This window comes from Capsicum annuum, chromosome 11 (assembly GCF_002878395.1).
Source record: "Capsicum annuum cultivar UCD-10X-F1 chromosome 11, UCD10Xv1.1, whole genome shotgun sequence".
NCBI lineage: Eukaryota > Viridiplantae > Streptophyta > Magnoliopsida > Solanales > Solanaceae > Capsicum > Capsicum annuum.
Genome location: NC_061121.1, coordinates 226,933,615 through 226,942,554, shown reverse-complemented (window position 1 = coordinate 226,942,554; position 8,940 = coordinate 226,933,615). Strand labels below are relative to the sequence as shown.

At 37.3% G+C, this 8,940-nt stretch overlaps 1 pseudogene; it reads left to right on the top strand.

Moving 5' to 3' along the window:
* The first annotated feature begins 65 nt into the window (after positions 1 to 65).
* Positions 66 to 8,703, top strand: LOC107846188 (annotated as a pseudogene).
* The last annotated feature ends 237 nt before the right edge of the window (positions 8,704 to 8,940 follow it).

Here is an 8,940-nt window from a genome sequence, read left to right as displayed (position 1 = left end):
TTTCTTGATTTTATATGTGTGTTATTCCTTGATGTAAGTGATTTTCTTACAAATATCTCAACTTCATGGAGCTTTCCAAGATTTTAGTTTCTTTTTTGGTTTTCAATTCTTACTTTTTTTTGGTCACCAAGCCACGCAGTACCTGGAAATTCCGATATATTTAGGGAATACATTGGAGTAGAGTTTAATTGTTACGAACCAATTATCCCACATTGAAAAAATAGAGAAATACTAAGGGGATTATAGGCCAAAAAAGGTTCTCCCACCTATTAGACTAGTCTTTTGGGTTGGGCTCTCCCGTTTGGTTTATAACATTGGTGCTTTCATTAAGAGTCTCACGCGTTGGGCCGTGACTCGGAGTGGTGGCCTGTGCGCTAGGAGTGGTGTCCTGGACCCAAGAGGGGTGCCAGTTGTGACCAACTGGGCATAGCCATGACCAACGCAGATCGATCCACGTGTGGGGAGCCGCACATTGGGCCGTGACTCTTAGTAGTGGCCTGTGTGCTAATAGTGGTGGCCTGGACCTAGGAGGGGTGTCAGCCGTGACCAACTGGGCATAACCGTAACCAACGAGGATCGATCCATGTGTGGATCCATGACTCAGAGTGGTCGCCTGGACCTAAGAGGGGTGTCAGTCGTGACCAACTGGGCTCAGTCGAGACCAACAAGATCGTTGGTTCTCAAGCGGAAACGATTGTTATGAACCAATTGTTCCACATTGGAAAAATAGAGAAATGCTAAGGGGATTATAAGTCAAATGGGTTCTCCAACCTATTAGACTAGTCTTTTGGGTTGGACTCTCTTATTTGGTTTATAACATTGGTGTAGCCGTAACCAACGAGGATCGATCTACGTGTGGTGTCCTGGACCTAAGAGGGGTGTCAACTGTGACCAACTGGGCTCAGCCGTGACAAACGAGATCGTTGGTTCTCAAGCGAAGATGATTGTTCTGAACCAATTGTCCCACATTAGAAAAATAGAGAAATGCTAAGGGGATTATAAGTCAAATGGGTTCTCCCACCTATTATACTAGTCTTTTGGGTTGGGCTCTCCTATTTGGTTTATAACATTGGTGTAGCTGTGACCAATGAGGATCTATCTACGTGTGGGGAGCCGCGTGTTGGGTCGTGACTCGTAGTGGTGGCCTATGTGCCAGTAGTAGTGGACTGGACCCAGGAGGAGTGCCAACCGTGACCAACTAGGCATAGCCGTGACCAACGAGGATCAATCCATGTGTGGAGCCACAACTCGGAGTGGTGGCTATGCGCTAGGAGTGGTGGCCTAGACCTAAGAGGGGTGCCAACTGCGACCAACTAGGCTCAGCCATGACCAATGAGGATCGATCCACGTGTGGAGAGCCGCGTATTGGGCCGTGACTCGTAGTGGTGGCCTGTGTGCTAGTAGTGGTGGCCTAGACCGAAGAAGGGTGCTAGCCGTGACCATATGGGCATAGCCATGACCAACGAGGATCGATCCATGCGTGGAGCCACGACTCGGAGTGGTGGCTTGGACTTAAGAAGGGTGCCAGTCGTGACCAGCTAGGCTCAGCCATGACTAACGAGGTCGTTGGTTCTTAAGCGGAGGCGATTGTTATGAACCAATTGTCCCACATTGGAAAAATAGAGAAATGCTAAGGGGATTATAAGCCAAATGGATTCTCCTAGGGTTGGGCTCTCCCATTTGGTTTATAACATTAATGGTGTCAAGTTTAGTGATGTCGTCCCTATTCGCTCTGGTGTCAAATTTCACTTAATTATCTCCTTTGCTATCAACTATACTACATCTTCTCCGACTTTAACAAATGGTCAATTCAACATCTTTTGGGACATGGATAACCCCGCCCCTTCTGCTGTTTCCGCGATTAAAGACCAATATTCTAATGTTAAAGTAGCATTAAGCTTAGGAGGGGACAGTGTTGGAGGAAGCGGCGTCTATTTCAACCCTTCTTCAGTTGATTCTTGGGTTTCAAATGTTTTCTCTTGTCTTACAGATATCATTAAGCAATACAATTTGGATGGAATTGATATCGACTATGAACATTTCCAAGCAGACCCTGACACTTTTGTTGAGTGCATAGTTAAGTTAATTACAACCCTGAAAAGCAACAGAGTTATATCATTTGCTTTCATAGCTCCGTTTGATGATGATGAAGTTCAAAGTCACTACAAGGCCCTATGAAAAAGCTCGGTCGCATTATTGTTGGGTTCAATTGGTGTGAATGGAAAATGAAAATTTGCTTGGAAGGAACACAACTCTTCGAATAAAAGATACACTATTTCGAGAAAAGGTATGACTGTTTGAATGGTTGTGGCTGTTCGAAAAAGGCACACTCTTTCAAATGGACAGACATGACTGTTCATAAAGGATACACCTTTCCGGTGAACCATTGCCACCTTTCGGAAGGGGCACTTAATGGCTATATAAATTTGTATTTTTCCACAGGTTTAGAACAAATTTTTCTGCACTTGAAAACATTTCTTATCTTCTAAAATACTCCGTGTGATCATCTAATTGTTGAGTGAGTTCGAAGAGAATCCGATCGTTTGAGGTACCACTACAGTCAGATTGTTAAGCCATTTTATTTTGGGAGAAAAATTCCGCAACCTCGGGTACTCGAGGAGAATTATTTCTTTAAGGACACTTCGTGAATTTGGAGGACTTGGCTTTTTCTGCTTCATCTAATTTTCTTTAAAATACAGAAAATACACTTCTTTGAAAGGTCATTTTTTATCTTGTGTTGAAGGTGTTGGAAACTTCATAAGCATTCTTGATTTATTCTTGAACTTATGTTGAAGTTGTTTTGCCAAAATACAGATTTTTGTGTACCCGAAGACAACAATCTTAAGGAAATAAATTGCAAAAAATAATATTTTTTTTGCTTGTTTGGTGAAATTTTCTTTTCACTAAAGTGTTTTTTCTATAATCTGTATTGTTTGGTTTCTGGAGATTAAAGCTTTAATATTTCTACTCCATTTGAACTCAACAAGTAATTTGAATAAATAACATCTTCATTACAAGTTAGAGGTCATTCGGTTGACGATTAGAAGCTATAAAAACTTCATCGTTAAACTAGAAACAATGGGTGTTTAAAGTTTTTGCAACTTTATAAGTAGTATTGATATACTAAAATTTACTGTCTTGTTATGACAGGAAGATAACTATTGATAGTCAAGTGAATGATAGTGCAATGATTGTGGCATTAACTAATGTTGCCATAACGAGTCGTACGAGTGCTTCGTAGGCAATAGCACTAGTGGAGAAACTTAAAAAATTCATGGGTGTTGATTTCAAAAGGTGGCAACAGAAGATGTTCTTCTAATTTACAACTTTATGTCTTCAAAGATTCACATCTGAAGAAGCTCCAGAGGTATTTGAGGGAACTTTGGACTAGGAGAAATTTATCGTTATGGAGGAGTGGAAACACTTCATTTTCCTATGTAGGAATTACATTCTAAATGGACTCCAAGATGAACTATAAAATATGTATAGTGGAATAAAGACAACAAAAGAGTTGTGGGGGGCGCAAGAAAGAAAATACAAGACTGAGGATGCTGGAACCAAAAAGTTCTTCGTTGCAAGATCTCTTGAGTTTAAAATGATTGACTGCAAGTCTGTTGTATCTCAAGTCCAGGAACTGTAAGTTATCATCTGTGATCTCCTCGCGGAAGGTATGAGTTTGATGAATACCTTTGTTGAACATATTAAAAATATTTTTAATGTTTACATGAACTTAATTGTAAGTATGGTTGTGAACGAGGCATTTCAAGTCGCGACAGTAATAGAGAAGTTACCACTTATGTGGAAGGACTTCAAGAACTACTTAAAACATAAGTGAAAGGAAATGACAATCGAAGATTTTATAGTAAAACTGCACATTGAAAAAGGCAACAAAGCCACGAAAAGAAGGTCGAAAGGAAATTCTGCAATAAGTGGAGCAAATATTATAGAAGACGACCACAACAACTCCAAAAAGCAAAAGAAAGCTGGACATGAAAGCAATCAACCTAAGAAGAAATTTAAGGGAAAATGCTTTAATTATGGAAAGATTGACCACAAGTCAACGGATTGTCATGCCTCAAAGAAAGACAAAAAGAAGGACCATGCAAATATGGCTGAATCCAAGAAATAAACAGACGATCTGTGTGCCATGCTGCCTGAATGCAACTTGGTGGAAAATCCTCGAGAATGGTGGATGGATTTCGGTGCCACCCGCTACGTTTGTGCTAATAAGTAGTTATTTGCTGCTTTTGCTCCGGCTCAAGGCAAAGAAAAGATATATATGGCCAACTCCGCAACTACAAAAGTCAAAGAAATAGGAAAAGTCTGCCTGAAATGACCTCAAGCAAAGTATTGACTTTAAACAATGTCCTGTATGTACCGAAGTTATGGAAGAACTTGATTTATGTATCACTTCGTGACAAAAATAGATTCAAATATGTATTTATTTCCGAAAAAATTGTACTTAGTATAGGAGAAATGTGCATAGGAAAAGGCTACCTCACAGAGGGCCTATTCAAAATGAATGTAATAAATGTTGAAATCAATTAAAGTTTAGTTTCTTCTTCCCTGCTTGAGTCTTATGATTTGTGGCATGAACAATTAGGACATGTCAATTACAAAACATTACGAAAACTGATTAACTTAGAATTTTTGCCAAACTTTGAGTGCAATAAATCAAAATGTCAAACATGTGTGGTATCAAAGTATGCTAAGCATCCGTATAAGTCCTTTGAAAGGAATTTCAATCTCTTAGACTTAATCCACACTGGCATTTGTAATATGAAGTTAACACCATCTCGTGGTGGAAAAAAGTATTTTATAACTTTTATTGACGATTGCACTAAATACTATTATGTCTATTTGCTAAATAATAAGGATGAAGCAATAGATGCGTTTAGGAAATATAAAACAGAAGTTAAAAATCAGTTAGAGAGAAAAATCAAAATGCTAAGAAGTGATAGTGGCGGAGAATATGAATCTCCCTTTGTGCAAATATGTGTGGAAAATGAAATTGTCCATCAAACTATGGTCCCGTATTCACCTCAATCTAATGGAATTGCAGAACGGAAAAATTGAACCTTGAAGAAAATAATGAATGTCTTAATAATACGTTCAGGTTTGCTGCAAAACTTATGGGGAAAAGTTATCCTTACAACTAACTGAATACTCAATAGAGTGCCCCATAGTAAGACACAATCAACTTCATATGAAAAATGAAAAGAAAGGAAACCCAACTTGAAATATTTCAAAGTTTGGGGGTGTCTAGCGAAAGTTCAAGTTCCTATGCCTAAAAGATTAAGGATAGGACCTAAGACGATGGACTGTTGTTCTGAGGATATGCTAAAAGTAGTAAAGAATGTCGGTTTTTTGTTCATAAATATGAACATTCGAATATCAATGAAAATACGATAATTGAATCAGGTAATGTTAAATTCTTTGAACATATTTATCCATATAAAACTAGACATGAACAGTCTAGTGGGGAGTCTAAATAACTTTGAGATGAACCAAGTGAGGATGTACATAATGATGAGAATCCAAGATGTAGTACACGTTAAAGAACGTCAACTTCATTTGGATCGAATTTTGTAACATTTCTCTTAGAAAATGAGCCTCAAACGTTTAAAGAAGTGACGTCGCCGTCAGATTCATCCTTTTGGAAAGAGGCAGTTAATAGTGAGATTGATTCAATCTTAAGCAACTATACGTGGCAATTGATTTATCTTTCTCTAGGAAATAAATCTTTAGGTTCTAAATAGATCTTCAAAAGGAAAATAAAAGCGGATGGTACTATTGACAAATACAAGGCAAGACTTGTAGTAAAAGGCTTCACACAAAAAGAAGACCTTGATTACTTTGATACATACTCGCCTGTAACAAGGATAACATTAATGCAGATGTTAATTGCCTTGGCGGCGGTATATGATCTTGAAATTCATTAAATGGATGTGAAAACAACAGTCCTAAATGGAGAATATGAGGAAGAAATTTACATGGAACAACTGGAGGATTTTGTGGTTCTAGCAAAAGAAAATAAGGTGTGTAAACTTGTTAAGTCACTTTATAGACTAAAACAAGCACCTAAAAAGTGGCATGCAAAGTTTGACCAAACCATGTTGGCAAACGGGTTTAAGATAAATGAATATAATAAATGTGTTAACATTAAAAACACTCCAAATCACCAAGTAATTGTTTGTTTGTATGTACAAGACATATTGATCATCAGTAGAGACATTTCTGATATAAATGCTACAAAACGAATGCTCAAGAGCAAGTTTGATATGAAAGACCTTGGAGTTGCAGGTGTGATCTTAAGAATAAGAATCCATAGAACTCCACAAGGGTTGACATTGTCACAGTCTCATTACATCAAAAAGGTACTTGACAAATTCAAGTATTTGAAATTTGGTATTGCCAAGACTCCACATGAGCTTTGCACTTCAAAAGAATGAAGGCGAATATGACTCATAATTGGAGTACGCAAGAGTGTTGGGATGTTAAATATATATCATGAATTGTACACGATCAAACATAGCATGTGCTTTTAGTAAATTGAGTTGGTACACGAACAATTCCAATAAAACTCATTGGATTTTAATGAAAAGAGTTTTCGAGTATCTTAAATACACTTAAGACTATGCTTTACATTATAATAAGTATCCCTCGGTACTTAAATGATATAGAGATGCAAATTGGATCACTGGATATAACGAAGTAAAATTCACGAGTGGATATGTGTTTACTATCGGTAGAGAAGCGGTCTCTTGGAAATCATCCAAACAGACATGTATTGCTTGCTCCACAATGGAATCTGAATTTATCGCATTGGATAAAGCCGGTGAAGAAGCAGAATGGCTCCGCAATTTATTGGAAGATATTTCTTATAGGCCCAGACTATTGGTACCGGTGTGCATACACTATGATAGTCAAACAGCAGGAAGCATGATGTACAACGGTAAATCTCGTCATATAAGACGGAGATATAATATCATTAAAGAACTTCTCTCTAGTAGAATTATCACTGTTGACATTGTAAAGTCAAAGGATAATGTGTCGGATCCACTTACAAAAGGCCTATCTAGAGAAGTTAAAAGGACATCCAAGGGAATGGGTTTAAGGCCTAGGACAAGTCAGCATGGGGTAACTCTACCTAGCAGACTGGAGATCCCAAGAGTTAGGTTTAAGGAGATCAAACAAAGTTGTGTCTAATAGGTTCAACATTGTCAAATACCCAACCCATTTTCATGATATAGACAATGTTTAGTAAACAAGGATAAGACTTATGGAGTGAAGTCTTTTAATGATTATCTAAATTTGGCAGATTTGACCAAATAGTTTAATCTATATGATTAAACATTTAAAAATCATTTATGTAAGGGCGAAGTGGAAGCCGCTTCAAAGAAAATATTAGTAAAGGCCTATTCTATAAGCTCTCATGAAACCGGAATGTGTTCATGGCTGAAACGAACAAAATCGTCAGAACCATAAACAATAAAAAATTGGTTGTGTGACATGTATTGTCTAGGTGTACGTACTTTAAAGCTCGACGATTCAAAGATATCAAATCTACCCAGTGCATGTTCACTATGAAAAGTTCTAAGGAAAACTCACTTATCCAGATGCAATCAGTCTTTGCTTGATGATCACATACTTGTTCGTAAAGTTTTACAAAGAGTAGTCATTTCCCATTCATATGGGGATTGTTGGGTTCAATTGGTATGAATGGGAAATGAAAAGTTGCTCTGAAGGGACACAACTCTTCGATAAAAGACACTATTTCGGAAAAGATTTGACTATTTGGATGGTTGTAGCTGTTCGAAAAAGGCACACTCTTTCGAATGGATAGACATGACTGTTTAGAAAAGATACACCTTTTCGGTGAACCATTTCCACCTTTTGGAAGGAGCACTTAATGGCTATATAAACCTGTATTTTTTCACAGGTTTAGAACGAATTTTTCTGCACTTGAAAACATTTCTTATCTTCTAAAATACTCTGTGTGATCATCTAACTGTTGAGTGAGTTCGAAGATAATCCGATCGTTTGAGGTGCCACTACAGTTGGATTGTTATGGTTTTTTATCTTGGGAGGAAAATACCGCAACCTCAGGTACTCAAGGAAAATTATTTCCTTAAGGACACTCCGTGAATTAGGAGGACTTGGCTTTTTCTGCTTCATCTAATTTTCTTTAAAATACTGAAAACACACTTCTTTGAAAGATAGTTTTTTATCTTGTGTTGAAGGTGTTGAAAATTTCATAAGTGTTCTTGGTTTATTTTTGAACTTGTAATGAAGTTATTTTGCCAAAATATAGATTTTTGTGTACCCAAAGACAACAATTATAGACTATGTTAACTTCCAATTTTATACGTATGATGAAGGAACCACTGTGTCTCAATTCATGGACTATTTTTCTACTCAAAGATCAAATTTTGAAGCGGGGAAGATCTTGGCTAGCTTTGCCACGGATGGGAGTGGTGGATTATCTCCAGAAATGTATTCTTCACAGCCTGCAGTAAGCTTAAAAGTAAAGGAGAGTGAGCTGGAATATTTGTGTGGGGTGCTAATGATTCAAAATCAAATGGTTTCAAATATGAGAAGCAATTACAAGCATTACTGGCTATAGCCCAGTGCTTTCATCTCCTATGTAATAAATATTATAGTAGATATACAATTCTAAAAGCTATGCACCTCTTTGTTTGAACAAAATTCTGAGGATTTGAAACAATATATATACTCAGTAGTACTATCAGTTTATAAATATTCCACTATTTAAAAAAAAAGGCTAAAACCGACCACCAAAACCTTCCACCTGTGTAAGGTTTTTATAAAAAACCAATCACAAAAGTGACCAAAATCTGTGGTCGGTAAAGTTGTAGTAATTTTTCCAAAACCGACCACAAGTGGTCATTTTTTTAAAAAAATATATATACATATTTA